Source organism: Rana temporaria, chromosome 4, assembly GCF_905171775.1.
Source record: "Rana temporaria chromosome 4, aRanTem1.1, whole genome shotgun sequence".
Classification (NCBI taxonomy): Eukaryota; Metazoa; Chordata; class Amphibia; order Anura; family Ranidae; genus Rana; species Rana temporaria.
In genome coordinates this window covers 197,224,843-197,252,787 of record NC_053492.1, presented here as the reverse complement: position 1 = coordinate 197,252,787, position 27,945 = coordinate 197,224,843, and the positions used below count along the sequence as shown (strand labels likewise).

At 44.8% G+C, this 27,945-nt stretch overlaps 1 protein-coding gene across 1 annotated transcript in view; it reads right to left on the bottom strand.

The window, feature by feature from the left end:
• Positions 1-27,503, bottom strand: part of TNK2 (tyrosine kinase non receptor 2) — a 241,147-nt gene extending 213,644 nt beyond the window's left edge. The window contains exon 1 of the mRNA XM_040349625.1: positions 27,407-27,503. The gene's annotated coding sequence lies outside the window, so the exon portion shown is untranslated. The remainder of the gene's footprint in view (positions 1-27,406) is intronic.
• Positions 27,504-27,945: the final 442 nt, after the last annotated feature.

Here is a 27,945-nt window from a genome sequence, read left to right as displayed (position 1 = left end):
ATTGGCTTAGTAGTCTCAAAGGTGACCTCACTGGTTGACAGAAGGGACAGGAAGTGAAGGCGAGCAGGAAAATCTGCACAGCAAAGCAACATTGGGATTTGGGATTCCAAGGGCACACTATACCAAGCCTAAAAATGTAGTATAAGCTTGTGTAGCACTACCCCCGAAGGAGCTGCTGGTTTGATTTGGGTAGCATGTTGCCTCTATTTTCGGAAGCAGTCCTGCTTCCAACGACAACTTGCGTTGCCACTCTAGCCGGAGTGGGTATAGTGCATCTGGATAGGCCGCTCTCACCGGACTAGCAGCCAGAGTGTCACTCGGAACATTAGCAAAGTCTCTGCCACAGACCTTCCCAAAGGTGGAGATATTCTCGGTCTAAAATCCTTCTCAACACTGGATTAAGCACCCGGATCTCCCTTGAACAGCGTTTAGTAATCTCGGTACTGATAAGCGACCATCGTCCAGCCTCTCAGAAACAAAGTGTCCTTCGATAAGGCAGTAGGCCTCTCTTGAGATACAAGCCTCATGCTCAGTATTTCCCAGACAGGTTCTCCATCGATCGGTTTCCTCCCTCGGGACGGACAGCATAGGCCAACTCTGCAGCCACAGACTCAGTCTACACACTGAGCCTACAAGGTAGATTCTTTGCTCCGGACCGACGTGGAACACTGAAACACCCCCCCCCCGGCAAGGAGGGCCACACACGGGGTGGTGGGAAGACTGCCCAGGCGGATGGAGGCGGAGACGACACCGAACCAATGGAGTCCGCCCCCTAAATACCCCTCCCCAGCATGCACAGAGAGGCAATCAACCCTCCTGATTGGCTGCCGAGGAGAAATATCCACACTACCCTGACTCTACTGCTGCCACCTGTCGGTCCTGGGGGGGGGGGGGGGGGGACAACTCCCCAGATAATGACAGTGTACACACACAGTACAGCCAAAGCTGGAACAGAGGCCCTGAATTTGGCCAAATAAACACGGTCAGAGGCAACTAATTCTCTGACCACCCTCTAATTTTACAACAGCACGGCTATGAAAGTAGCCAGGCGATACACTTGTAAAGCAGGACTGCAATATAAGCTTGCATGTTTACCTATGAACCAGCTCAACTTCAGCTCAGAATAAGAGAACACTACATTAAATGGTTATGGAAGGTAAGTACCCAAAGGAATTCTTAGAGATGAACGCATACTAAAAAACAAAGCTCTATACATGGAATGAAGACATCAGAATGTATGCATCTGTTACAAAGAAAGTGCTCACTGTTAAACACATAGTTCAAGTTAGTTTTCTGAAGTTCAGAAGAGTAAACAGCAGTTTCCTGTTCCATCTGGGAATTTGTAAATATGTTGTTTAGCATAGGATTACAGAATCCTGGTGTTTACACTGGGTGGGAGTAAAAGGTAGTGTCCCGATCTCACAGTAAGTGTGGGTGAGGTATGTGTCCCTGATGTGTGTCCGTCCCTCCCTCCCTTACTTATGAATGGGGTGGAGTGTTTAAGTTGAATGAGACCCTGTGTTTCTTGTTTCTCTAATCTCACAGACAGCTGTCCAGCCTGCTCCGGGGGAGGACTTGGCTAATTAGATGATTCCGGGAATACTCGTTAATAAAAGCGCAGTGTCTCTGTGGTACAGCTACTTTGCTCTTTGCTGGATCAAACATGGAGCACTTTTGTCAATTATCAAAGTATCTCTGCTAGCAGCAACATATATTCCTGTCTTCAAAGGAGCTTATACAATATCAATACCCGAATCACAGATAACCGGCAGTAGATTTCAGGATTTTGGGAAGCAAACAGAGAAGGAAGATGAAAACTTTATGCTGATTTTGCCCCAAAGACCTCTGTGCTGCAAGGGCTGCGTCGTGCTAACCAAGAGAAGGATGACACAACCTTGAGGACAACGTTTAAAAACACATACAAAGGAGCTCTTTGCACACGTTTGGATTTTTAGTTATTTACAAAATGTATGAATGCACTAAAATATACATAGAATTTGAATAACACATGCCCAAACCATACTCGAGACAGTCAGTTGAATCTGGGAGCCTGCAGGACTTTGTATTCTTGCAGAAATTAGGCACTGGTTGTAATATTTCAGAGACACTGGTTACCTGGCTTCTCATTACTGTTCTGCCCTGATAAAAAGTGTATTAAAACTATGTCTATCATTCTCTGTAGCCATTGCCTTTTGTACCACCATTCCCTCCCTTTAGAATGTAAGCTCTACGAGCAGGGCCCTCCTGTACCTTCTGTATTGAACTGTACCGTAATTGTGCTGTCCTCCCTATACATTGTAAAGCACTGCGTAAACTGTTGGCGCTATATAAATCGTGTATAATAATAATAATAATGATGATTTTTAAACAGGCATAACATACACCAGATTATGTACTACACTTGGGCCACACTCAGATAGTAAAGTGATTGTAAAGGTAAAAGGGTTTTTACTTCAATGAATTCTCTGCAGTAAGATAAAAAAAAACTTCTGTAAAAAGCTCTCCCCAAGCAATCAAAAAAAGGGAAATGTGGAAAAGAAGTAATAGTCTCTTGATAACATTTTCCAAGGAGAATATGTGTTTAAAAACCCTGTGATAGGATCTTCAATATTCAAAGGACACCGGTAATCCACCACCACATGAAATGAAGGCTTACCAGCTGTACAAGCGGACAAAACTTGTAGTTAAAGCGGATCTCCACCCTAAAATGAAGTCGCGCTGATCGGCACCCTCCCCCCCTCCGGTGTCACATTTGACACCTTTCAGGGGGAGGGGGGTGCAGATACCTGTCTAAAGACAGGTATTTGCACCCACTTCCGGCCACACGTCACGGGCAAAAGACGGGTTTTTCCTGACATCCCGTCCATCCCCCGTTGTGTGCTGGGAACACTCGGCTCCCAGCACACAGCGGGAGCCAATCGGCGGGCGCAGCGCCGTAGGGAACCGGGCAGTGAAGCCGGAGCGCTTCACTTCCTGGTTCCCTCACCGTGGATGGAGGGGGGAGCAGCAGGGTGACGAGCGATCGCTCGTCCTCTGCTGCGGACGCCGCTGGACTCCAGGACAGGTAAGTGTCCTAATATTACAAGTCAGCAGCTGCAGTATTTGTAGCTGCTGGCTTTTAATATTTTTTTTTTGAGCGGACATCCGCTTTAATACCCAGCCAGGGCTTATGATCCTCCCAACACCTCCGGTGGCTAACGAACCAAGCGTTCCTGCAGCCTTGGTGTTTAACCAGCAGTCAGCAAACCACAAATCTAGCCTCAGTAGGTGGATTATACCAGTGAAAGGAAAAAATAAAAAAAGTCGCCATCGGTAAAACCATGTGGTGTTTATTGCAAAAAAAGTCTGTGTTAACAAACAGACTATACAAAAGTAAAAAGTTTCTATAAAACAAACAAGGCCGGTCGGCAAAATAGTACAAACAAACCAGTGCAAGTGGAACGTGAGAACAGCGCTGTGACCACAGCACATGACTCCTTCCTACACGTTTTGTCACTAAGCGGACGTCCCCTCTAAATGCTTACCTGATCTGGATCCAGCACTGCTCTCTCTCTTCTCACAGGACTCAGATGCAGTAGTGGGGGGCCATTGGCCTCTGCTGCTGTCAAATTTAAAGAGAGTGGGGGACGTGCTGAGCCACACTGGGTCAATAGATGCACAATTGGCTCAGGATCAAGCCCACACAAGTGCCCCCATAGCAAGCAGCTTGCTATGGATGCGTTGGAAGCAAGGAGGACAGCACCAGTAGGGGAATCCAGAGGAAAAGGTTTGGGGCTACTCTGTGCAAAACCATTGCAAAGAGCAGATAAAGAGCAGATAAGTATGACATGTTTATCTTGACACCTGTAGAAATCAATGAAAAGCTGTGGTGTTCCACTGGCTTTGGTAGTACACTCCCAGTGACCCTGTGCAGTGCACACTGGAATCTGACTGGAGTGCATTAGAGATCAAGTTAGGGTAGGGTTTAGTGGATAGCAGTAAAAGCTCATTTGATGGCTTAAACCAGTGGTCTCCAAACTGCGGCCCTTTGCCTGCCTTTATATGGCCCTTGGTTATATGTCACCAATGAAGTGGCACAGTTCCTCCCAATAACACCGATCATGAGGCAAAAATTCCTACCAGTGACACTAACAAGGAGGCCCAATGTCACCAATGATGGGACATAATTCTTACCAATGACACCAACATTGGGGCACAATTCTTACCAATGACACCAACGTTGGGGCACAATTCCCTTCAATGACACCAACGATAGGGCCCAATGCCACCAATGATGGGGCATGATTCCCCCCCAATGACACCAACGATGGGGCACAGTTTCTTCCAATGACTCCAACGATGGGATCCAATGACCCCAAGGGTGGGTCAATTCCTCCCAATGACACCAACGATAGGGCCTAAATGCCACCAATGATGGGGCACAATTCCTCCCAATCACACCAACGATGGGATCCAATGACCCCAAGGGTGGGTCAATTCCTCCCAATTACACCAACGATAGGGTCCAATGCCACCAATGATGGGGCACAATTCCTCCCAATGACACCAACAATGGGGCCCACTGAGACCAAGGATGAGGCATAATTCCTACCAAAGACATCAACTATGGGGTGCAATTCTTCTCATTGACACAAAAGATGAGGCATTTACTCCAACTAGTGGCGGAAAATGTTCTACTCCCGATGGCCACAGTCCGGCCCCACTAAAACCTGAAGGACAGTAAACTGGCCCTTTGCTTAGAAAGTTTGGAGACCTCTGGCTTAAACGGTTGTCCTGACGTGTGCATTAGAGGAAAACTTTGGGCAAATTTCAATATTTACCATTCATGCTAAATATTATACTAACCCTTTAATTTACAATTAAAACAATGAATACATCCATGGCACTGCTTTTGCAAGGTTTTTTAAATCGATAACCCAGCAGCTGCTGCTCCCTTGTCCTTTCCACACTCAATCTCTATATTCCTCCTTATGAGGAAGAGAGGTTAGTCAAATGTGTGTTTAATTTGAGCTTTAGCTATTCATCCCTGTAAGCTACAAATATTTTTAGTGAATAGATACAAATATACAGTACTTTACATTCTCTGTAAAGCAAAACATATTATTAAATATTGTGTTTCCACTGCACACTTCTGAAAAAAAGTTAGTTTGCTGGCTGTGATGCCGACAGCAAGATGTCCTTATCTGAATATTCATTCTGGGCCAGTAAAAGCACTGAAGTAAAAATCTGACTGTCAGGTATTTCTGCAAGATAGCATTAGTAGCTCACTGTCTGGTCTTGTTTGTTGCCTACCATTGGTGTGAAGCTGAACACCAGGCAAAACAGCTACATTTACAGGTGAAATAGTCATGTGGGACTTTGCCTGTGACAGTTTTCTTTCTATTTCCTATGTGTGCAAAAAACTCAGGTAGTTCTTACGTGTGACACTTTTACATTCTAGAGGCATGACTACCACAAATTAAAAAATGCCACCATATTGGTGATATTAGATTGTAAGCTCTAACGAGCAGGGCCCTCCGATTCCTCTTGTATTTTATCTGCACTGTCTGCCTTCAATTTCTAAAGCGCTGCGCAAACTGCTGGCGCTATAAAAATCCTGTATAATAAGAATTAGAAGAAGAAAAGTGGAGGTAAATAAGACCTTCTTCCAGGTTGAAATAAATTGTCACAAGCGTCTCAGGCCTCGTAGACAAGACCGGTTCTCCTGGCAGGAAAACTGCCAAGAGAGCTTTTGGCTGGAAAAAATAGCCGTGGGTATGCTTCCTCGCAGTTTTCCTGTCGGGAATCCCGGCGAGCAAATAGAGAACCTGCTCTCTATTTTCCTGCCGGGATTCCTGGCGGTTTTAAACCCGGCAGGGAGCATACATGGCCGGGATTGTACAGGGCTTGCCTGACAAAAATTTGAGCCAAAATTTTATCTGAGGCAATTTTGAAACAGATTCATATACTTTATACCAACAGTTACATAAAAAACGTTGCAAGTTGTGCCATTGTTGCATGGATGAGATGGGAGACAGTCTTTGTGAATTCCAGGGATTGTCTCTTGCAGGGGAGGCCTTTGGGGTGTGCGAGCTGTGTGGCCGCACAGGGCGCCATGGGCAACAGGGGCGTCTTGCGGCCATCCAGAGGCGTACTAAGGGGGGGCGGGTCACCCCCGGGTACCACACACTAGGGGGGTGTCAGAACTGCACCCCCCTCCGCAATTGTATTACACCCCCGGTGGCAGCGCCGCGGGTTTAGGCAGCGGCACGCTGGCACAGGCAGGGAGAGGTGAGCTAGCTACAGTGGCAAGGGGGAGGGGGTGTGCAGGGGGTGACATCGCTGCACCAACAATCCCCTCCTCTTGCGGCCACGGGCTGCCTGTCTGTGATCCCGGATGTCACACAGGCACAGCCGAGTGAAGCCGCCGCCTCCCCCTCCTCTCTGTTTATGTGTAAACAGGGGGAGGGGACCTGCTGAACGAGGGGGGCTGCACTGAAGGGGGAGATGCACTGAACGGGGGGGCTGCACTGAACGAGGGGGTTACACTGAAGGGGGGCTGCACTGAACAGGGGGGGCTCCACATGATTAGCTCGCACAGGGTGCCTGAACACCTAAGGCCGGCCCTGGTCTCTTGAACAGTTTTAAGATTCTCAGAGAGATGTCACTGCATGCAGTAGGTAACAAGCTCAGGCAAGAAACTATTTCTCAGTTCACTCTCCAATATTTGCTTGAACTGATCACTTGAACATAAACATGATCTCACAGAGAAAGATATAAAAGGAAGAGATATTCTGTCTCCTGCCAATCACAACATGACATAAATAAATGGAAAGAGCCACAACAACCCTCTCTTTTGGTATAAGTATTAACTATTTACAGCTGAACTCTATGCAGACATATACACCATTTAAAGCGTAGTTCCACCCAAAAATGGAAATTCCGCTTTAAGTAAATATTGCCAAAAGTATTAAGACGCCTGCCTTTACACACACAAACTTTAATAGCGTCTAAGTCCGTAGGGTTCAATATTGAGTTGGCCCACCCTCTGCAGCTATAACAGGTTCAACTCTTCTGGGAAGGCTGTCCACAAGGTTTAGGAGTGTGTCTATAGGAATGTTTTTGACCATTCTTCTAAAAGCGCATTTGTGATGAATTTAAATTAATGTGATTTTGCTTGTTGGACATTTTGGGCCTAATCCACAAAAACCCGGCGCAACGTAACTTTTGCCATTTAAGTTACACCGCCGCAAAATCTCTACCTAAGTGCCCGATCCACAAAGCACTTACCTAGAAATTTTGAGCGGTGTAACTTAAATCCGTCCGGCGCAAGGCGTTCCTAATTTAATGGGGCGAGTCCCATTTAAATTAGGCGCGCTCCCGTGCCGGACGTACTGCGCATGCTCCCGACGTCATTTTCCCGACGTGCTTTGCGTGGTTTTACATTGCGCCGGGTTTTGAGAATCGCGACGGGCGTAAAAAAAAAAAAAAAGTTGCGGCGGGAAAAAATAAATAAAAAATGACGGCGACGCGGGATAGAAGGGTCTACTTTTACAAGGTGTAAACAGTTTAGGCCTTGTAAAAGCAGCCCTAATTTTGCGACGGCAAACTAATACTTACGGAGAAAAAACGAAGCTTAAAAGCTTTGTGGATCTCTGTAAGTGCTAATTTGCATACCCGACGCTGGATTTCGACGAGAAATGCCCCCAGCGGCGGCTGCGGTACTGCATCCTAAGATCCGACAGTGTAAGTCCCTTACACATGTCGGATCTTCTGCCTATCTATGTGAAACTGATTCTGTGGATCAGTTCCATAGATAGAAACAGGGATATGACGGCGTATCAGTAGATGCGCCGGCGTATCCCTTTTGTGGATTAGGCCCTTTTTGTCTGGCGTTTTGCGAGCTTAATTCACTCAGGTGTGAATGCAGCCTAAATTAATTTGTATTGCAATTATCTGTAGAGGTGTGTCTACCATCACTGCTAAGTTTTAAAAAAAACGTATGTCTTATTCTCAATTTGATGAGCATGATTCTGGCCAAAATGAGAATCACAACTTTATTTGCTTAGAATAAAGATCACGATTCTCGTGGCATAACATCTTTCACACTATAAAAAAAAAATTGGGCTTACTTTACTCTTTGTTTTTTTTAATTCATTAAATTTTAGTTTTTCACAAAAAATTGCTTTTGAAAGACAGCTGCGCAAATACAGTGTGACATAAAATATTGCAACATCCACCATTTTATTCTCTATTACTTGAAACCAATAAGTGTCAGAAAAAGGTTTAGTCTTTACGTGGTTAAAGTCCCTCATTTACAGACCATTCTTTTGGTCCATGGACGCCCTCCCAAAACTGGAGAGCTGCGCTGTAGCGGTCTTTTGGCTTTAGCGCAAGCGGGAAGGATTTAAGGTGTCATTAAATGACACTCCCCTCTCTCCCTCCTCCTCCTCCATGTTCTACTATTGCTAAACACAATGGGGGCGGTGCATCAAAACTATATTTATAGTGTAATTGTAGGACTTGAGGCATAGCATTTAGTAAAAAACATTTGGTTCAATTAAAATTATATAAAATTGGTGCCTACATTAACAGACTATAATAAAAAACAATTGTAAAACAATCAATTCCAAATCCTGTGGTAATTATGCATTTCTTGGAATGGTCATCATCATCAGGAGCTATCAGTATACAGTAGACTTATTTGTGCCATCCAGATGAAATGACAAACTTAATAATTATAAAAATGACACATTTTCTCACACTATATGTAATACCATTTCCCAAGAGATTTCAACATATGGGTCTGGGCAGTTCCTACTTATGGGCTCATACATGTGTCTCCAGGGGCCTCAAGAGCCCCTCTTTCCTCCCTCCCCCTTCCCTCTCCTCCTCAAATATAATCTATACAGATATCTCCTGATGAAGAGGACCATGTCCAAGAAACGCGTTGAGCTTGAATGACTATCATATCAATATGCAATTACCACAGGATTTGGCATTGATCGTTTTGCAATTGTATTTTATTATAGTCTGTTAATGTATGTTCCCTGCAGATATCAACAAAGTAAAGATCATGTGACAAAAAAACAGCACTGCAGGAATACGTTTTTTTTTTTGTAATTATTCTTTATTTAGGAATAAGGTACTTAGAGGCTTTTATTTTTTTTTAATAAACAAAATACAGTTGCATGATATATACAGTATCTCACAAAGGTGGGGTACACCCTCACATTTCTGTAAATATTTTTTTATCTCTTTTCATGAGACAACACTGAAGAAATTACACTTTGCTACAATGTAAAGTAGTGAGTGTACAGCTTGTGTAAATTTGCTGTCCCCTCAAAATAACTCAACACAGCCATTAATGTCTAAACCGCTGGCAACAAAAGTGAAAATGTCCAAATTGGACCCAATAAGCCATTTTCCCTCCCCGGTGTCATGTGACTCGTTAGTGTTACAAGGTCTCAGCTGTGAATGGGGAGCAGGTGTGTTAAATTTGGTGTCGCTCTCACCCTCTCATACTGGTCACTGGAAGTTCAACATGGCATCTCATGGCAAAGAACTCTCTGAGGATCTGAAAAAAAAATGTTGCTCTAAATAAAGATGGCCTAGGCTATAAGAAGACTGCCAAGACCCTGAAACTGATCTGCAGTACGGTGGCCAAGACCATACAGCGGTTAGACAGGACAGGTTCCACTCAGAGCAGGCCTCGCCGTGGTCGACCAAAGATGTTGAGTGCACGTGCTCAGTGTCATATCCAGAGGTTGTCTTTGGGAAATTAACATATGAGTGCTGCCAGCATTGCCACAGAGGTTGAAGGGGTGGGGGGTCAGCCTGTCAGTGCTCAGACCATACACCGCACACTGTATCAAATTGGTCTGCATGGCTGTCGTCTCAGAAGGAAGCCTCTTCTAAAGATGATGCACAAGAAAGCCTGCAAAGAGTTTGCTGAAGACAAGCAGACTAAGGGCATGGATTACTGGAACCATGTTCTGTGGTCTCATGATAACCTTATTTGGTTCATAGTGTCAAGCGTGTGTGGCGGCAACCAGGTGAGGAGTACAAAGACAAGTGCGTCTTGCCTACAGTCAAGCATGGTGGTGGGAGTGTTATGGTCTGGCCCTGCATGAGTGTTGCCAGCACTGGAGAGCTACAGTTCATTGAGGGAACCATGAATGTGAACATCTACTGTGACATACTAAAGCAGAGCATGATCCCCTCCCTTCCAACACGATAACAACACCAAAACACTACTCCAAGACGACCACTGCTTTGGGTAAAGGTGATGGACTGGCCAAGCATGTCTCCAGACCTAAACCCCATTGAGCATATGTGGGGCATCCTCAAACAGAAGGTGGAGGAGCGCAAGGTCTCTAACATCCACCAGCTCTGTGATGCCGTCATGGAGGAGTGAAAGAGGACTCCAGTGGAAATCCAGGAAAATATGGTGAACACCATGCCCAAGAGTGTTAAGGCAGTGCTGAAAAATAATGGTGGGCACACAAAATAGTGACACTTTGGGCACAATTTGGACATTTCCAGTTAGGCCCCTTTCAGACTGGGGCGGGAGCTGCGGTGGCGGTATAACGCCGCTAAAAATAGCGGCGCTATACCGCCGGAATTGCCGCGGGTATCAGCCACTAGCGGTGCGGTATTAACCCCCGCTAGCGGCCGATAAAGAGTTAATACCGCCCGCAATGCGCCTCTATGGTTTCCCATTGTTTTCAATGGGAAGGAGCGGTGAAGGAGCGGTATACATGCCGCTCCTCTCACCGCTCCAAAGATGCTGCTGACAGGAGATTTTTTTGTCTCCCGCCAGCGCATCGCCTCAGTGTGAAAGCCCTCCGGCTTTCACATTGAGTCTGCAGTGAAGGAGTTTTTCAGGCGCGATAGCAGCGCTATTTTTAGCGCTGTACCGCCTGAAAAACTCCTCAATGTGAAAGGGGCCTTAGGGGTGTACTCACTTTTGTTGCCACCGGTTTAGACATTAATGACTGTGTGTTGAGTTATTTTGAGGGGACAGCAAATTTACACTGGTATACAAGCTGTACACTCACTACTTTACATTGTAGCAAAGTGTCTTTTTTGTGTTGTCAAGATATAATAAAATATTTACAAAAATGTGAGGGATGAACTGACTTTCGTGAGATACTCTATATATGATTCTTGTGAATGAAGTATGACAATTAACACTTCTCTGTTTAGTATCACTTTAAAGGGGTGGTTCACCCTAAAAACTACTTTTTCTTATTCCACTGCCCCCCCCACATTACAATCCGATTAAGGCTCTTATTGTTTTTTTCATGCTGTACATACCTTAGTACAGTATATTCACCCGTGCATCCGGGTTGCGAGTCCCGCGGGAGTGGGCGTTCCTCACATGCTGGTGATTGACGTTTTGCCCAAAAACGAGCTCCCCCCGTCGCGTAAGCCGCGTCACGGTTGGCGAAAGGAGCCGAACGGCGAGTCGGCGCTATACTGCGCATGCGCATCGCCGTTCGGCTTCTTTCGCCAATCGTGACGCGGCTTACGCGACGGGGGGGAGCTCGTTTTTGGGCAAAACGTCAATCACACACATGTGAGGAACGCCCACTCCCGCGGGACTCGCAACCCGGATGCACGGGTGAATATGCTGTACTAAGGTATGTACAGCATGAAAAAAATAATAAGAGCCTTAATCGGATTGTAATGTGGGGGGGGCAGTGGAATTAGAAAAAGTAGTTTTTAGGGTGAACCACCGCTTTAAGCTGGCCATGCATGGATTAAAATTCAGCCAGTTCAGCAGGGACCATCTGATTTGCGATCCATATATGGGCTAGCTGGTTGTACAAAAGTCGATCTATCAATTAACATGTGTATAACCACCAGCCTTGTGGGGTTTTTTTTACGAATGATCAGTGCCACTGGCTATAGCCAGCAACACTTATTATTGTATTCTGCCGGCAGGGAAGGCTTTCACTAGCAGAATACAATAGCTTAGCAGAAAGCAACTCCCACATCGAATGTGTGGATGGGAGAAACTGTTAATTTTTTTTCATAAAAATATATATATTAATTAATCATGTACAGCCTACCTTATAGGTAAGTATTGGCAATGTTCTTTAACCACTTAAGGCCCGGACCAAAATGCAGCTAAAGGACCTTGCCCCTTTTTGCGATTCAGCACTGCGTCGCTTTAACAGACAATTGCACGGTCGTGCGACGTGGCTCCCAAACAAAATTGGCGTCCTTTTTTCCCCACAAATAGAGCTTTCTTTTGGTGGTATTTGATCACCTCTGCGTTTTTTTTTTTTTTTTTTTGCACTATAAACAAAAATAGAGCGTACATTTTGAAAAAAATGCAATATTTTTTACTTTTTGCTATAATAAATATCCCCCAAAAATATATAAAAAAAACATTTTTTTTACTCAGTTTAGGCCGATACGTATTCTTCTACCTATTTTTGGTAAAAAAAATCGCAACAAGCGTTTATCGGTTGGTTTGCGCAAAATTTATAGCGTTTACAAAATAGGGGATAGTCTTATTGCATTTTTATAAAAAAAATATTTTTTACTACTAATGGCGGCGATCAGCGTTTTTTTTTCGTGACTGCGACATTATGGCGGACACTTCGGACAATTTTGACACATTTTTGGGACCATTGTCATTTTCACAGCAAAAAATGCATTTAAAATGTATTGTTTATTGTGAAAATGACAGTTGCAGTTTGGGAGTTAACCACAAGGGGGCGCTGATGGGGTTATGTGTTCCCTGAAGTGTGTTTACAACTGTAGGGGGGTGTGGCTGTAGGTGTGACGTCATCGATTGTGTCCCCCTATAAAAAGGATGACACGATCGATGCAGCCGCCACAGTGAAGAACGGGGAAGCCGTTTTTACACACGGCTCTCCCCGTTCTTCAGCTCCGAAGGACCGATCGCAGGTCTCCAGCGGCGATCGGGTCCGCTGGTTCCGCGGTCCCGGAGCTTCGGACCAGGTCGCGGGAGCGCGCCCGCGACCCACGGCTGGGTACTAGTACAGGACGTACCTGTACGTAGATGTGCCCAGCCGTGCCATTCTGCCGACGTATATGTGCAGGAGGCGGTCCTTAAGTGGTTAAAAATCATATTATGAGGCTAGTTATACAACTGGGCAATTTATTCCACTTTGCCTACTTGCTTAAAGCGGAGGTTCACCCTAAAAACATGTATATAACATTACATTCTGCATACTTCCAACATTTACAGTATGCCGTTTGTTTTTTTGTTTTTTGCTGTACATACCGTATTATTGCTATTTTCCACCCGGCTTCCGGGTACCCACTCCCGCGGGAGTAGGCGTTCCTATGCAGAGGCGCAGTGTCATGTGGGACTTCGCCCAGATGATTGACGTCTTGAGAAAAACTTTCCCTCGGTGGATAAGGCGCGTCACGAGTTTCCGAAAGTAGCCGAACTGCGAGTCGGCTCTATACGGCGCCTGCGCACCGACTAGGAGCCGTGTAGAGCTGACTGCGCAGGCGCTCTCTTTTTGTCGCTCTCTTTTTGTTTATAGCGCAACAAATAAAAACCGCAGAGGTGATCAAATAGCACCAAAAGGAAGCTCTATTTGTGGGGAAAAAATGACACCAATTTTGTTTGGGAGCCACGTCACACGACCGCGCAATTGTCAGTTAAAGCGACGCAGTGCCGAATCGCAAAAAGTGGCCCGGTCATTGACCAGCAAAATGGTCCGAGGCTGAAGTGGTTAAAGGGGGGCTTCCAGATTCCGATAAAAGCCCCCTACCCGCAGACCGAGGCCCTTGTACCCATCAACATGAAGCACCCCCCCAATGTTGAGGGCATGTGGCCTGGTATGGTCAGTTAAGGGTCTGGCGTGCATTGGGGGGGGGGACACCATGCTGTTTTATTTTTTCATAATTTTTAATTGCTGCCATGCTTTCTTTATATTCAGCTGTCAGCGAGAAACCAGCTAACAGCTGATGAGTCATCTGTTAAGAATGTGGCGGACAGCTTTCCAGACCACTCCTTAGCAACCAGCTCAATGCAATAAATGACCGCATGAAAATATGTGTCAGTTATCGCATTATCAAAACTTTTACCACATTAGTTATTTACCACAAAATTCTTAGTGAATTGCACTTTCAAAACTAAATTTAACGCAATAGCTATTTTACAGCATTTTATTTGCTCTTAGACCCTAATGCTTCTGCCTTAGTGCTCTATTCAGGAGAGGTTTTGGTCCACACCTCCTTTGATTCTTCTGAATGCCCCTTTCAACTTGGCAATTACTGTCCTACTAAATGATTATGTTTTGTCCAATCTTTATTCAACAGAGCCGGTTCACACTGGGGCGACCTGGGATCCGACTTCAAGTCGCGCGGTCGAGAAAATGAATGGAAGTAAATGGTGCCGACTTAATGTACACTACTGAAGTCGCTCCGACTTCAGAAAAGGTTCCTGTACTACTTCAATCTGACTTCTAGGAGACCTGTACCCATTGATTTCAATGGAAGTCGCCTCCAAGTCAGATCCCTGTTCACAGTGAGGCAACTTTACAGGAAGTTGCAGTGTGAACCTGTTCTAAGGCAAGCCCCTCCCTCCCACAGGGGAACTCCACACCAAAATTTAAATGAAAAACCGGCATGGGTTCCCCTCTAGGAGCATACCAGGCCCTTAGGTCTGGTATGGATTTCAAGGGAACCCTTTTACGCCGAAAAAAATCCATACCAGACCCTTATCCGACCAGGCAGCCCGGCTGGTCAGGAAAGGGGGTGTGGACGGGCGAACGCCCCTCCCATGTTGAGGGCAAGCCGCCTCGTACGGCTCAGGAGGGGGGGCGTTCGTTTTGGGGTGGGTTCTCCCCACCCCAAAGCACCTTGTCCCCATGTTGATGGGGACAAAGACCCCTTCCCGACAACCCTGGCCGTTGGTTGTCGGGGTCTGCGGTGACGTCACCACCCGGAGCATGCTGGGACTGTGACATCATAAGAGGCCTATATAAATCGCCACGCACCACACACCCGGCATTACAGAGGGAGGGAGCATCGAGTCAACATCGAAGAAGAGAAGAAGGCAGAAGACCGGGCACCAGCTGGTGAAAGAGCTGAAAGAAGACAGTGGTGGTGCCCAGCAGTAGAGAAAAAGAACCGGAGAGCGGGAAAGAGAGCAGAGAAGTCGGAAGACCCCACAAAGTCGGAAGAAGACTCCCCAAAGTCGGAAGAAGACTCCCCAAAGTCGGAAGAAGACTCCCCGAAGTCGGAAGAAAACTCCCCGAAGTCGGAAGAAAACTCCCCGAAGTCGGAAGAAAACTCCCCGAAGTCGGAAGAAAACTCCCCGAAGTCGGAAGGTGGGGGGCCACAGGGTGCCCCCCTGCCCCAAAGCACCCCCCCCATGTTGAGGGCATGCCGCCTGGTACGGTTAAAACACTTGCCGTCCGGGCCAATCCTGACATTTCTCACATACAGTAATACCAATAACAAGGTTAACGAGCATTTTGCAATACAAGTTATTATTTAATTTTTTTTTAAATCTTGACTCGGTTCGCAAACGCTGTCTCACAAAACGAGCAGGATTCAAGCCTCTGCGATGTGCAGTACCCCATTTGGCCAAAGGTGCAAGGGCGCGGAGTGTTTCCAAGTGCATCTAAGCGCCCTCCCCACCTATAGGCGCATGCTGTACTGCATACAATAGAAGTCACTGTGGAACAAATTATCTGAGCTTCCATTGACTTCTATGGGGAAACTCGCTTTGAATTACAAGCATTCTTCTGGAGCAAATTATGCTCGTAATCCAAGGTACCACTGTACATGTAAAAATCTGCATTTTTGGGCTCAAAAATTACTTAGAATAGAACCCCCAAATATTATATATTTTCTGAAAGCAAAGTACTTGAATAATAAAATAGTGGGTGTTGCAATTTTGTTTATCAAACACCAATTTTCCGGAAAAAATACACTTTCATGAATTTTAGTGCAAGCAAGTTCAATATACAGTGCCTTGAAAAAGTATTCATACCCCTGGAAATGTTCAACCTTTTGTCATGCTACAACCAAATACATGTATTTTATTGGGATTTTATAAGATAGACCAACACAAAATGGTAAATAATTGTGAAGTAGAAGGAAAATTACAAATGGTTTTCAATTTTTTGACAAATAAAATACAGTGATACTTCGGTTCACAAACTTAATTTGTGGAACGACTCTGGTCGTGAACCAAATTGGTTTGCGAACCAAGGCAAATTTTCCAATAGGGTTCAATGTAAATCAGGTTAATCCGTTGTGAAATTTTTTTTGGTTTATATATAAAAATACATATATTACATACAGTCTTTTACATTAAGCTGACCTCTTTCACGTGTACATCTAAAAATAAAAATATAGCTCCTCTTTAATCCTTGTTTGAAACAATCCCAAACCCCAATTTAAATGACTAATCTAGGGACAGGAAACAGCACTGTGCATCCAGGAAAAGATCTTCTGAGGGCATGATAAAGTTGTAGAATTCATATGAACTGTTTTTCCATGATTCCCAATCAAGTGAGCCCACCCTCATGGTAGTCAGGGGGCAGAAACCCCCATCTGAGTGGACTGGTTCTTTTAAGACTCATCTTGCACTGCTCTTCTCAATATGAACGCGTCAGTAGGAAATATGGCCGCAGCTCATGTTCGTGAACCGAAGGCAAATTTTTGTGATCTCTTCTGTTCGTGAACAGAAGCGTTCGTAAACCAAGGAATCCATGCATCTGAAACGTGCATTTGTATTCAGGCCCCTTTACTCTGATATCCCTAAGACAAATCTAGTGGAACAAATTGCCTTCAGAAGTCACCTAATTAGTAAATAGAGTCTACCTGTGTGTAATGTAATCTCAGTATAAACACAGCGGTTCTGTGAAACCCTCAGAGGTTTGTTGGAAAACCTTAGTGAACAAACCACATCATGAAGACCAAGGAACACACCAGACATGTCAGGGATAAAGTCATGGAGAAGTATAATGCAGGGTTAGGCTATAAAAAGAATATCTCAAGCTTTGAGCATTGTTCAATCTCTCTTCCAAAAATGGAAAGAGTATGGCACAACTTCAAACCCAAGACATGGTCATCCACCTAAACTGACAGGCTGGGCAAGGAGAGCATTAATCAGAGAAGCAGCCAAGAGACCCATGGTAACTGGAGGAGCTGCTGAGATCACAGCTCAGGTAGGAGAATCTGTCCACAGGACAACTATTAGTCATGCAGAAAACCTGTGAGGCCCCGTACACACGTCCGAGGAACTCGACGGGCAAAACTCATCGTTTTGCTCGTCGAGTTCTGTGTGAAGCCGCCGAGGATCTCAGCGAGCCAACTTTCCTCATTGAACAACGAGGAAATAGAGAACATGTTAGTCGGCTTCCTCGGCCGAAAGTGTACACACGCCGGGTTTCTCGGCAGAATTCAGCTCCGATCGAGTTTCTGGCTGAATTCTGCCGAGAAACTCGGTCGTGTATACGGGGCCTTAGAGTCTCCAAAAGACTTGAGACTGGGGCAGAAGTTCACCTTCCAGCAGGACAACGACCCTAAACATACAGCCAGAGCTACAATGGAATGGTTTAGATCAAAGCATATTCATGTGTTAGAATGGCCCAGTCAAAGCCCAGACCTAAACCCAATTGAGAATCTGTGGCAAGACTTAAAAATTGTTGTTCACAGATGCTCTCCATCCAATCTGACAGACCTTAAGCTATTTTTCAAAGAAGAATGGGCAAAAATGTCACTCTCTAGGGTGTCCGTTTATGAAGCAGTGAATTCTATTCACTGCTTCGTTCTCCGGCTATCACAGTGAAGATTTTTCTCCTCTGTGTGCCGGTTTATCAAGCGGAGAAGATCGCTTCACCCTCGGAGGAGTGAAGTGATCTTCCAACACTTCTAACACTGGAGAACGGCCCCTGATACTGGAATCTTGTGAGACTTTACGAGATTACAGTACCAGAAATTCACAGAAACACCGAGATGTCAGTTTATTGAGCGGTGATAAATTATCACCGCTCAGTACACTGACAGACCGCGTGGTCAATGTAATTAAAATAACGAGTCCCCCTACATAATATATACATGTATACACACACACACACACATTATATATATATATATATATATATATATATACACACACACATGTACACATAATATATATGTATGTATATATATGTATACACATAAATATTACAGGGGGACATGGTTACAGCATTGGGGGGTCTGAACGAGGTAGAAAGAAGTTAAAAATCTTCCTCCTTTCTCCTCAGAACCCCCGGGATTCCCTCTTCACTCCCCGCTTCACCAGCACCAGTGAATTCTGACACAGATCACCAGTGAAGAGCTCAGATCACAGCTTCATAAACTGCCCGTTTCTGTGTCAGTCTATGAGGATTCTCTGTGTGTAGAGATAATCGGCGGGAGAACAAATTCGAACAATTCTCCCCCGATTATCTCTGTTTCATAAACTGTTTATGGGCTGTGAACACTGGTGATCCCTGAGATCACCGCTCTTCACTGCTTCATAAAACGGACACCTAGGTGTGCAAAGCTGGTAGAGACATCCCCAAAAATACTTGCAGCAAAAGATATTTCTACAAAATATTGACTCAGGAAAGCTAAATACAAATGCACACCACACTTTTCACATATTTATTTGAAAAAAAATTGTTAAACGATTTATCATTTTCCTTCCACTTTACAATTATGTGCCACTATGTGTTGGTCTATCAAAAAATACATTTACGTTTTTGGTTGTAACATGACAACATGTGGAAAAGTTTAAGGGGTATAAATACTTTCTCAATACCCACAATTGTTGGTAAAATAGAAAAGATTTTATGCCGAATAAATAGAGATCTAACATCTAACATTATAAAAATAACGCACACCCGTAGAATGGCGACAAAAACATATTATAAGGAGATATAAGGTGCACAGTAGTGATGGATCAAAAACAATACAGCAATATCAGGCTTCCTAGGAAAAACAACGGAATCTACCAAGTTCAAACAAAATCAAAAAGACTAAGGCATATTAACCACTAATAAGTGAAACGTGGCAGGGGTTGTCAGAGAGGAGGTAAAAGGAAGGGGGGGGGGGGGGGGGGTAGGAAAAGGATGCACCATGTACAATAGGGTAATGGTGTGGGATCAGGGCTCGACAAATCCCGGTCGCCATGGCGACTAGAAAAAGCCTCCTGGCGACTTGGCTTGGAAGGTGGGCAAAAAAAAATATATAATTTTTTATTTCTTTTTTGTGAAGTCCCCAGCTCTTCCTTGTGTGAGCTGGCGCCATCTGGTGGTGGCCGTTGGTATTACAAGTTATTACCACCAGATGTGTAAGCTGGCGCCATCTGGTGGTGGCCGTTGGTATTACAAGTTAAGCATTACATGTTAAACAGCAATTCTAATGTCATTTTCACTATTTTCACTGCCATCTTCTTCCCTCTAATTAGAACCCCCAAACATTATATATATTTTTTATCCTGACACCCTAGAGAATAAAATGGCGATCGTTGCAATACTTTCTGTCACGCCGTATTTGCGCAGCGATCTTACAAATGCACTTTTTTGGAAAAAAATTACACTTTTTTTTAATTAAAAAATAAGACAACAGTAAAGTTATCCCCATTTTTTTTAATATTATGAAAGATAATGTTACGCCGAGTAAATTCATACCCAACATGTCACGCTTCAAAATTGCATCCGCTCGTGGAATGCCGACAAACTTGTACCCTTTAAAATCTTCATAGGCGACGTTTAAAAAATCTACAGGTTGCATGTTTTGAGTTAGAGGAGGTCTAGGGCTAGAATTATTGCTCTTGCTCTACCAATCGCAGCGATACCTTACATTTGTGGTTTGAACACCGTTTACATATGCGGGCGCTGCTCACGTATGTGTTCATTCTGCGCGCAAGCTCGTCGGAACGGGGTGCGTTTTCTGGCTCCTAACTTTTTTAGCTGGCTCCTAGATTACAAGCAAATTTGTCAAACCCTGTGTGGGATGGATTAAAGCAGTTGTATACCCTTTCATATTGTCCTCAGTCTCTAACCATCTCTTGAATCATGTCCTCAGTCTCTAACCATCTTTTGTATCGTGTCTGCAATCTCCTACTTAAACCTAAACAAAATTAGTTTAAGGGTGCTTCAACAAAATTAGTTTAAGGGTGTGCACACTTATGTAACCATATTAGTTTTATTATTTTTACTTCCCTCGACCTAAATGATTTCAGTTTGTTGTTCAACTGATTTGTACAGTTTATAGGTCACATCAAAGGTGGAAACAGTTCTAAAATTATTTCTTTTTGTCTCATTTTTTTTTTTACATCACAGAAACTTGACATTTTAACAGGGGTGTGTAGACTTTTTATACTGTGTGTATTAGGTATGCTGTGTGAAAAGGGAAAACGTAACAAAAATATATATATTTTTTTTTTTTTAAACTTGACTGCAAATTGGAAATCCATTTTAGGACACGTTATGTCCTTTTATACCTGCAGGGATAACGTGAAAAATGTTTTAACCTCTGATTTTTCTAACTGTTCTTTCACAGCCCTCACTGTATATCAGGTCCTCAGTGAAAGTAACCACAGTGGGGGCGATTCAAAAAGGCAATTGTAGTGCATTTCCTGCAGTGTGGATGTAGCCAGAAGCCCTGCGCCAATTCAAAAAACCCTGCTAAATTTTTATTGTTAGTACAGATGTATGTGACAAATTCATGCAAGGTAAGAACTCACCGCTCTATCAAACTATCACAAGGTTGCACCTCCTGCGAGCAAAATACAGGTGTGGGCTCTACAAGTAGCATAGAAAGAGCAAAAAATGGCTGGACGGCCACACTCCATTAAGACACCTTTATTGAAGTCAGATAAAATACAAATAGTCACAAACGAAGCTATGATTAAGCACCCATTTGTGGTGTGACACATGTAAGCCTTGTCTTGTCCTGTTCCTCTGGGATCGATGTGATCGTTTGTGACTATTTGGATTTTATCTCACTTCAATCAAGGTGTCTCAATGGAGTGTGGCCTTTCCAGTCATGTTCTGCTCTTTCTAGACAAATTCATGCAGTTCCTCTTTGCAATGATTATATATTGAGCTATTGTGACAAGTACATCAAGAAAAAAATGGTCATACCGGTGATATAGAATATGGAGGTAAATAAGTCGTCTAATAGCATAGCATACTAGCTCATTATGAAGTACTTACCTGAGATCGAAGCCCCCGCAGCGGTGCTCAGTCACCTTCTCCGTCGGCGCCATCTCTCCACTAACCCCACGCTCAGTGCGCCTGCGTGCCGTTGTCTATGGCGAAAGCGCCGTAGACATCGGTGCCTTTCTTTTGCAAGTATCTCCTGAACCGTGTGGTTTAGGAGATATTTGTTACATCTACAGGAACGCATTAAAGGGTTTGTAAAGGAAAAAAATGTTTTATCTTAATAGCTTCCTTTACCTTAATGCAGTGCTGTTTTCATGTCCTCATTGTTCGTTTTTGCTCTCAAGTTGCTGTAATTCTTCTCTGATCTCCACACTTCCTGGTTGTCCGTTTCCTGATAACCACAGTACTGGGATTTCTCTCTGAGGTCACTAATCAAGGAGGTGTGATTACTGTGTGTCTAAAACCCCTCAGCACCAATCGGTTTAGTTTTCCAAACCATCACTGCCCTGTGTTGGCTCTGTACATCAGAGAATCAGGAAACAACATGCAAAAACGAAACTAGAAACTGAAGGTACATTATATGATTGATTTTTATCTATTTTTAATAATTTTTAAAAGGAATCAGTTAACTATTATGTCTCTATACCCTGTAAACAGTCATTTCAGCAAAAAAAATGATTCCTTTACAACTCCTTTAATCTAGGCTTACCTGTAGGTTAAAGTGGTCTAAAAGGGTTTACAACCACTTTAACATGATCACTGTATTAGTGTCTATGGTGATATCAGTGGCAGTTAGTCAGTTATCCCCCAGTGCAGGGCTTGACAAATTTGCTTAAAATCTAGGAGCCAGCTAAAAAAGTTAGGAGCCAGGAAAGCGACCTGTCCCGCCAAGCTTGCGCGCAGAAGCAAACGCATAAGTGAGTAGCACCCACATATGAAAGCGGTGTTCATTGTGAGGTATCGCCGTGATTGGTAGAGCAAGAGCAATAATTTGAGGACAAAAAGTGGAGTCGCACTAAACAAGAGTGAATATGCCTTAGTGAAAAGGTCATGTGTAAATTATATGAAAAAATGTGAAATAGTTCGCAATCATTAAACATGAAGAAAAATAGTCCAAATAGCAACTTTTGCAAAGTGGAAGTGCAAAAAAGTAAATCCAATGACGTATTCAATCTGTGTAGTGTTAAATGCTGCTGCGATAGGTGAAAAATCAGGAACCACCACCCAATAGTAATGCTGACCCTTACCAGAGTCTAAGATCCTGACGGATCAAATAATGCAGAAAATAGCCAGATCCAATGGATGCAACGTAGCCTGCCTCCCGACAAGGTTTTCAAAAGTCACTGATCAACCGACGGAGCATCCAGAGAAAAAAATACTGACATAGTGTAAATCTGTATACAGTATTCAGCACACAAAGGACATCCCCCAGTGAGTGATTGACAGACAGTGTGAAATAGAAGAAGGTAACCACCACCGATAAACACACTGACCCTTACCAGAGCCTATGATCCCTAGGGATCAGATCAAGCAGAAAGGATGTGATCCAGCATGGAAATCAGAGCGTCCTAATGATATGGTCCTCGGGGTCACCAATGAAGTAGCAGAGCATCCATATACAAAAAGAGACTCACATAGTGTGATACCGCAATAAAATTTAATAAAAAAGTAAGCAGATACACTTACAGTTATGAAGATAAAAACAGCATGGGTAAGGATGAAGCCGGCCGGCGTAACAGAACAAGGATTCGTCCTCAGCGTGCGGTGACGTCAGCATGTCGCCTCCCGACGTTTTGTCTGAGAGAGACTTGATCACGGGATTGGTAGAGCAAGAGCAATAATTCTAGCCCTAGACCTCCTCTGTAACTCAAAACACGCAACCTGTAGAATTTTTTAAACGTCACCTATGGAGATTTTAAAGGGTAAAAGTTTGTCGCCATTCCACGAGCGGAAGCTATTTTGATGCGTGACATGTTGGGTATCAATTTACTCGGTGTGACAAAGTATTGCAACGACCACCATTTTATTCTCTAGGGTGTTAGAATAAAAAAGATATATATAATGTTTAGGGGTTATAATTAGAGGGAAGGAGATGGCAGTGAAAACAGACAGGAGAAGCTCCTGCATTGCTGGTTGTCTTGTCATGCCAACGGCCACCACAAGATGGCGCCAGATCACAGAAAGAATCATAGGCCTGCAGAAGGCCGCAAAGCCGCGGCCTCAATTATCGGCCGGCGCGGCCCAATGCTTTCTCGCGGCAGGGGAGGTGGGGGCGCATGGAGACACAGGATATTCAGCTGTGCCGCCCCAGGCGACAGGTCGCTAATTCTAGTCGCAATTGCGACCTAGCGCCCGTGTTTTGTCGAACCCTGCCCCAGTGTAAGTTAGTGTCAGATTGCCCACTGCATTATTGCAGTCCCATTATAAGTTGTTAATCGCCACCATAAGTAGTATTTAAAAAAAAAATGACAGTATATATCCCATAGTTTGTAAGCACTATAACTTTCACACAAACCAATCAATATACATTTATAGAGCAATTTTTTTACTAAAAGACATGTAGTAGAATATATTTTGAAGGAGGTAAAACCCTTCGGACCTCAAGTGGATAACAAACCTGTTATACTTACCTGCTCTGTGCAGTAGTTTTGCACAGAGCAGCCCCGATCCTCCTCTTCCCCTGCCAAGTGCTCCCAGAGCATACACCTTGCTGTGGGGGGAACAAAGCAGGCTCGCTCCCAAGCTGCTGCTCCTTGAGCCTTTAGAAACACTTTAAAAATAAATGAATGGCACAAATCCCCCTTCCCTGTCTGCTAAAGAGCTGCATGTTTCTGTGTGGGTCAGGAATGTGTGTGATTATACACATGTTCCCAACTCGCACATATGTGAACCCAGCCTAAGGAACCCCATATAGATATATGTGCAGAATGAGTGGCCCTCCACCAACACACATTTATAGTATAGAAAAGCCACACATGCACTATAGTTAGCTACAACGCACAGATGGGAATGAGCTGTGTTCTGCTGTACTGCACTGACAAGAACAGTGCAGGTATGGGGATTTCATCTGAAATGAATGACAAACTCTACAACAAAAATTGTGAAGGCCCTTCTTAAGGCTCAATTCACATCTATGCATGTTGCTTTTGAGCGTTTCTGCCGTGCTTTTCATGTTTTTGACACGATATGCCTTTTTTTTTTTTACACTGCTGGTTGCTATGGAGGGGCCGGGAAGCCGGTCGCCACGTCCTTAACAACCAATGAGTCATCAGCTGTCAGCGGGCTTCCCTGCCGACACCTGAATGTAAAAATAGTAATTACCGGCTAAAAAAAGAATTGTGAAAAAACAGCGTGCGGTCCCTAAAAAATGCTTGACATCATCACGGACATATCACTGTGACATATCACATGATGCAGCATCAGAGGAGGGTCATCGGCGGCAAAAAAGGAAAACCGGACGAAGACCACCGGAAGAGGAAGCAGGAGAAGAAGATCGGAAGAGGAAGCGGGACAAGGAGAAACCCGTAGGAAGAAGCGGGACAAGGAGAAGCCCGGAGGAAGAAGCGGGACAAGGAGAAGCACGGAGGAAGAAGCGGGACAAGCAGAAGCACGGAGGAAGAAGCGGGACAAGGAGAAGCACGGAGGAAGAAGCGGGACAAGCAGAAGCACGGAGGAAGAAGCGGGACAAGGAGAAGCACGGAGGAAGAAGCGGGACAAGCAGAAACACGGAGGAAGAAGCGGGACAAGGAGAAGCACGGAGGAAGAAGCGGGACAAGGAGAAGCACGGAGGAAGAAGCGGGACAAGCAGAAGCACGGAGGAAGAAGCGGGACAAGCAGAAGCACGGAGGAAGAAGCGGGACAAGGAGAAGCACGGAGGAAGAAGCGGGACAAGCAGAAACACGGAGGAAGAAGCGGGACAAGGAGAAGCACGGAGGAAGAAGCGGGACAAGGAGAAGCACGGAGGAAGAAGCGGGACAAGGAGAAGCACGGAGGAAGAAGCGGGACAAGGAGAAGCCCGGAGGAAGAAACGGAACAAGTAAAAGCGGGACAAGGAGAAGCCCAGAGGAAGAAGCGGGACAAGGAGAAGCCCAGAGGGAGAAACGGGACAAGGAGAAGCTCGGAGGAAGAAGATTTTGTCAAAAACTGTCTATTGTCGCACTACACAACTTTTTTTTTTGGTGAATGGATAGGGGTACCATGTACCCATTCTCATTCACATAGGGGGTGAGGTCGGGATCTGGGTGCCCCCCAAGGGGGGCTTCTGGATTCTGATAAGCCCCCCGCCTGCAGACAACCACCGGCCAGGGTTGTCGGGAAGAGGCCCTTGTCCCCATTAACCACCCCAAGGTGCTTTGGGGTGGGGGTCAAGGGCTCATCCTCTCCCTTTCCTGACCTGCCTGGTTGCATGCTCGGATAAGGGACTGGTATGGATTTTGGGGGGACCCCACGCCATTTTAGTTTTTTTTTTTTTTAAATGTTGGCATTGGGGGGTCCTTGCCAAATCCATACTAGACCCAAGGGACCTGGAGAGGGACCTCACAACATTTTTTTTTCATGAATTTTCCTTAGGCGGCAATTCTTTTTTACATTCAGCTGTCAACGGGTTAGCCCACTGACAGCCGGTTACTCGTCTGTTGTTAAGGATGCAGCAGCCAACTTCCTGACTTTCTCCTTAGCAACCAGCTATATACAGAGTAAAACATAAAAACGCAAATGTTTTTAAAGGGGTTGTAAAGACAAAAATATTTTCCTCTTAAATTAAAGTCTGACAGTAGCTGATAAAGTAAAAAGTAATGTTTTGCATTATAACTAGTTTGATACCTGTTGAAATCGAGCTGTTTTATTCACCTCCGTCACTCCTGAATCATTATTCTCACTGACTTCCTGGTTTGCGGTGCGCATTCATTCTTGCTATATCACGGCCTAATGGGAACTACAGTTCCCATTAGGCTTAGCCTCCATGCCTGTGAGGGATAAGAGAGCATCTTCACGCAGGGCTGTAGTCATAGGGAGGGGGTGAGCACATTCTGCTTTCCACCATGCAAAACGGCTCAGATGCTGGTGGAAAGCAAGAAGAGAAGTGACAGGAAATGGCATTTTCACACCTGGATTACTGTATTTTGGAGGTCAAAAGGAAAAACGAGGTAAGTGATATTTAAATGCTCTAGCTTACAGCAATCAATTGATCTAATAAAAAATTAACCTTTAGTGTTCCTTTGCAAAATGCTGCATATTGTGGGAAAAAAAGTCCCTGACCCTTTCAAAAAACACAGAGGTACAAAATGCATTGATGTGAACATGTTCTGTAGGAACTCATGTTAAAAAAAATTGCTGCATTTCTGCAAAATGCATCGAAAAATGCATTAGTGCGAATCAAGCCTAAAGGAGAAGTACAGCCAAAGCTTGTTTGACTGCACTTCTCATATGGATCACAGGAGTGCAGTTCGTTCCTGTTTACAGCAGACAGCGAGCTGTAGCCCACTGTCAGCTGACGTCACAGAGCTGGTCCAGGCTCGGGCAAGATAGCGACAATGAAGTCGGGATCTGCCTACATGCCTGGACCAGCACCCAGCTCAACCTCTCAGCGAGCCGCTGAGAGCCTGAGCCGGATGCTCTCACCCCCTCCATAGCCCAGGGCTCCAATGAGCGGGGTGGGGGGGGGGGGGGCAGAGAAAAGAGCTGTGACTGACAGTCAGCAGCTCTCTGCTCAGGGAGCCTGAGAACTGAGTGATCGGCTGTGTTTGATGGCTCGGTTCTCAGTGTTAGAGCCGGTTGGGGGTTCAGCATTTGTGAAAAAAAAAAAAAGAAAACCCCATACTTCTCTTTTAATCATTGGGAATGAGCATAGATCACCCAAATACACAACCTACAGGGGATTTACCAATACTGGTGCAGCTGTTCATAGTAACCAATCAGCTTTTGGGTCCCATTGGCAAAGCTTAATTAAATAAGCTGAAGATAGAAGCCGATTGGTTACTATGCACAGCAGCACCAGTTTTAGTAAATCCCCCCCATAGAGTCCTCTGTGTCAGCACACACATCTACAAGCCCAGCTATGTATTACAGCCATGCACTGGTCACATTCCACTACATCCAGTATATATAGACTATAGGTTACCATCATCGTAGCAGGTGAAATAGACACCATGCTGACAACACAGGCCATCCATGAATGCAGCAGGTGCCCGGTTACAGGAGGACAGCACCACAGCCATCCCTCCTATCACCCACACGGGACATACACCGCTACCTTCCCATGGCACACGTCCCCTGCACACCTGAATAATACGGCTCCCCGTGTCTCCTCCCGGGAACAGACGTCCTTCCTAATCCCCGGGACTCCGGCCGCGTTCCCGTACAGTGAGAGGAGGCGGCGGCGGGAACGCGCCCGGCTATGCGAGGACTGAGGCGCGCTCATCTAGTGGCGCATTATGAGGAGAGAAGAATGGGGGCTGTACAGTCATACTCTAGTGAGGGACATGGGGGAGGCATGGAAAAATACACTATTTCTGCACAAGGTTTCCACTATAACCAAAGGAAAAAACGTTTTTTTTTAGTTTTACATAGAGAGAGATAAGAACAATTGTCGGAGTTTATGAATTACTGTGTCCCCATTAGGGACATTCGTCCTCTTCTATTTGTCCTGTGAACTGTTATCAGCAGAAGTGAGGGGAAAAAAGAATCCAAAATTCGGAATTGTGCCCAGAACAGGAGTAGCATAAATAAATAAATTTCAACTGTCATTCCTGATTTCGAGGGACTGTCCCTGAATCAGAACAATGTCCCTCATTTTGGTCTGATCTATATAGTTGTATAT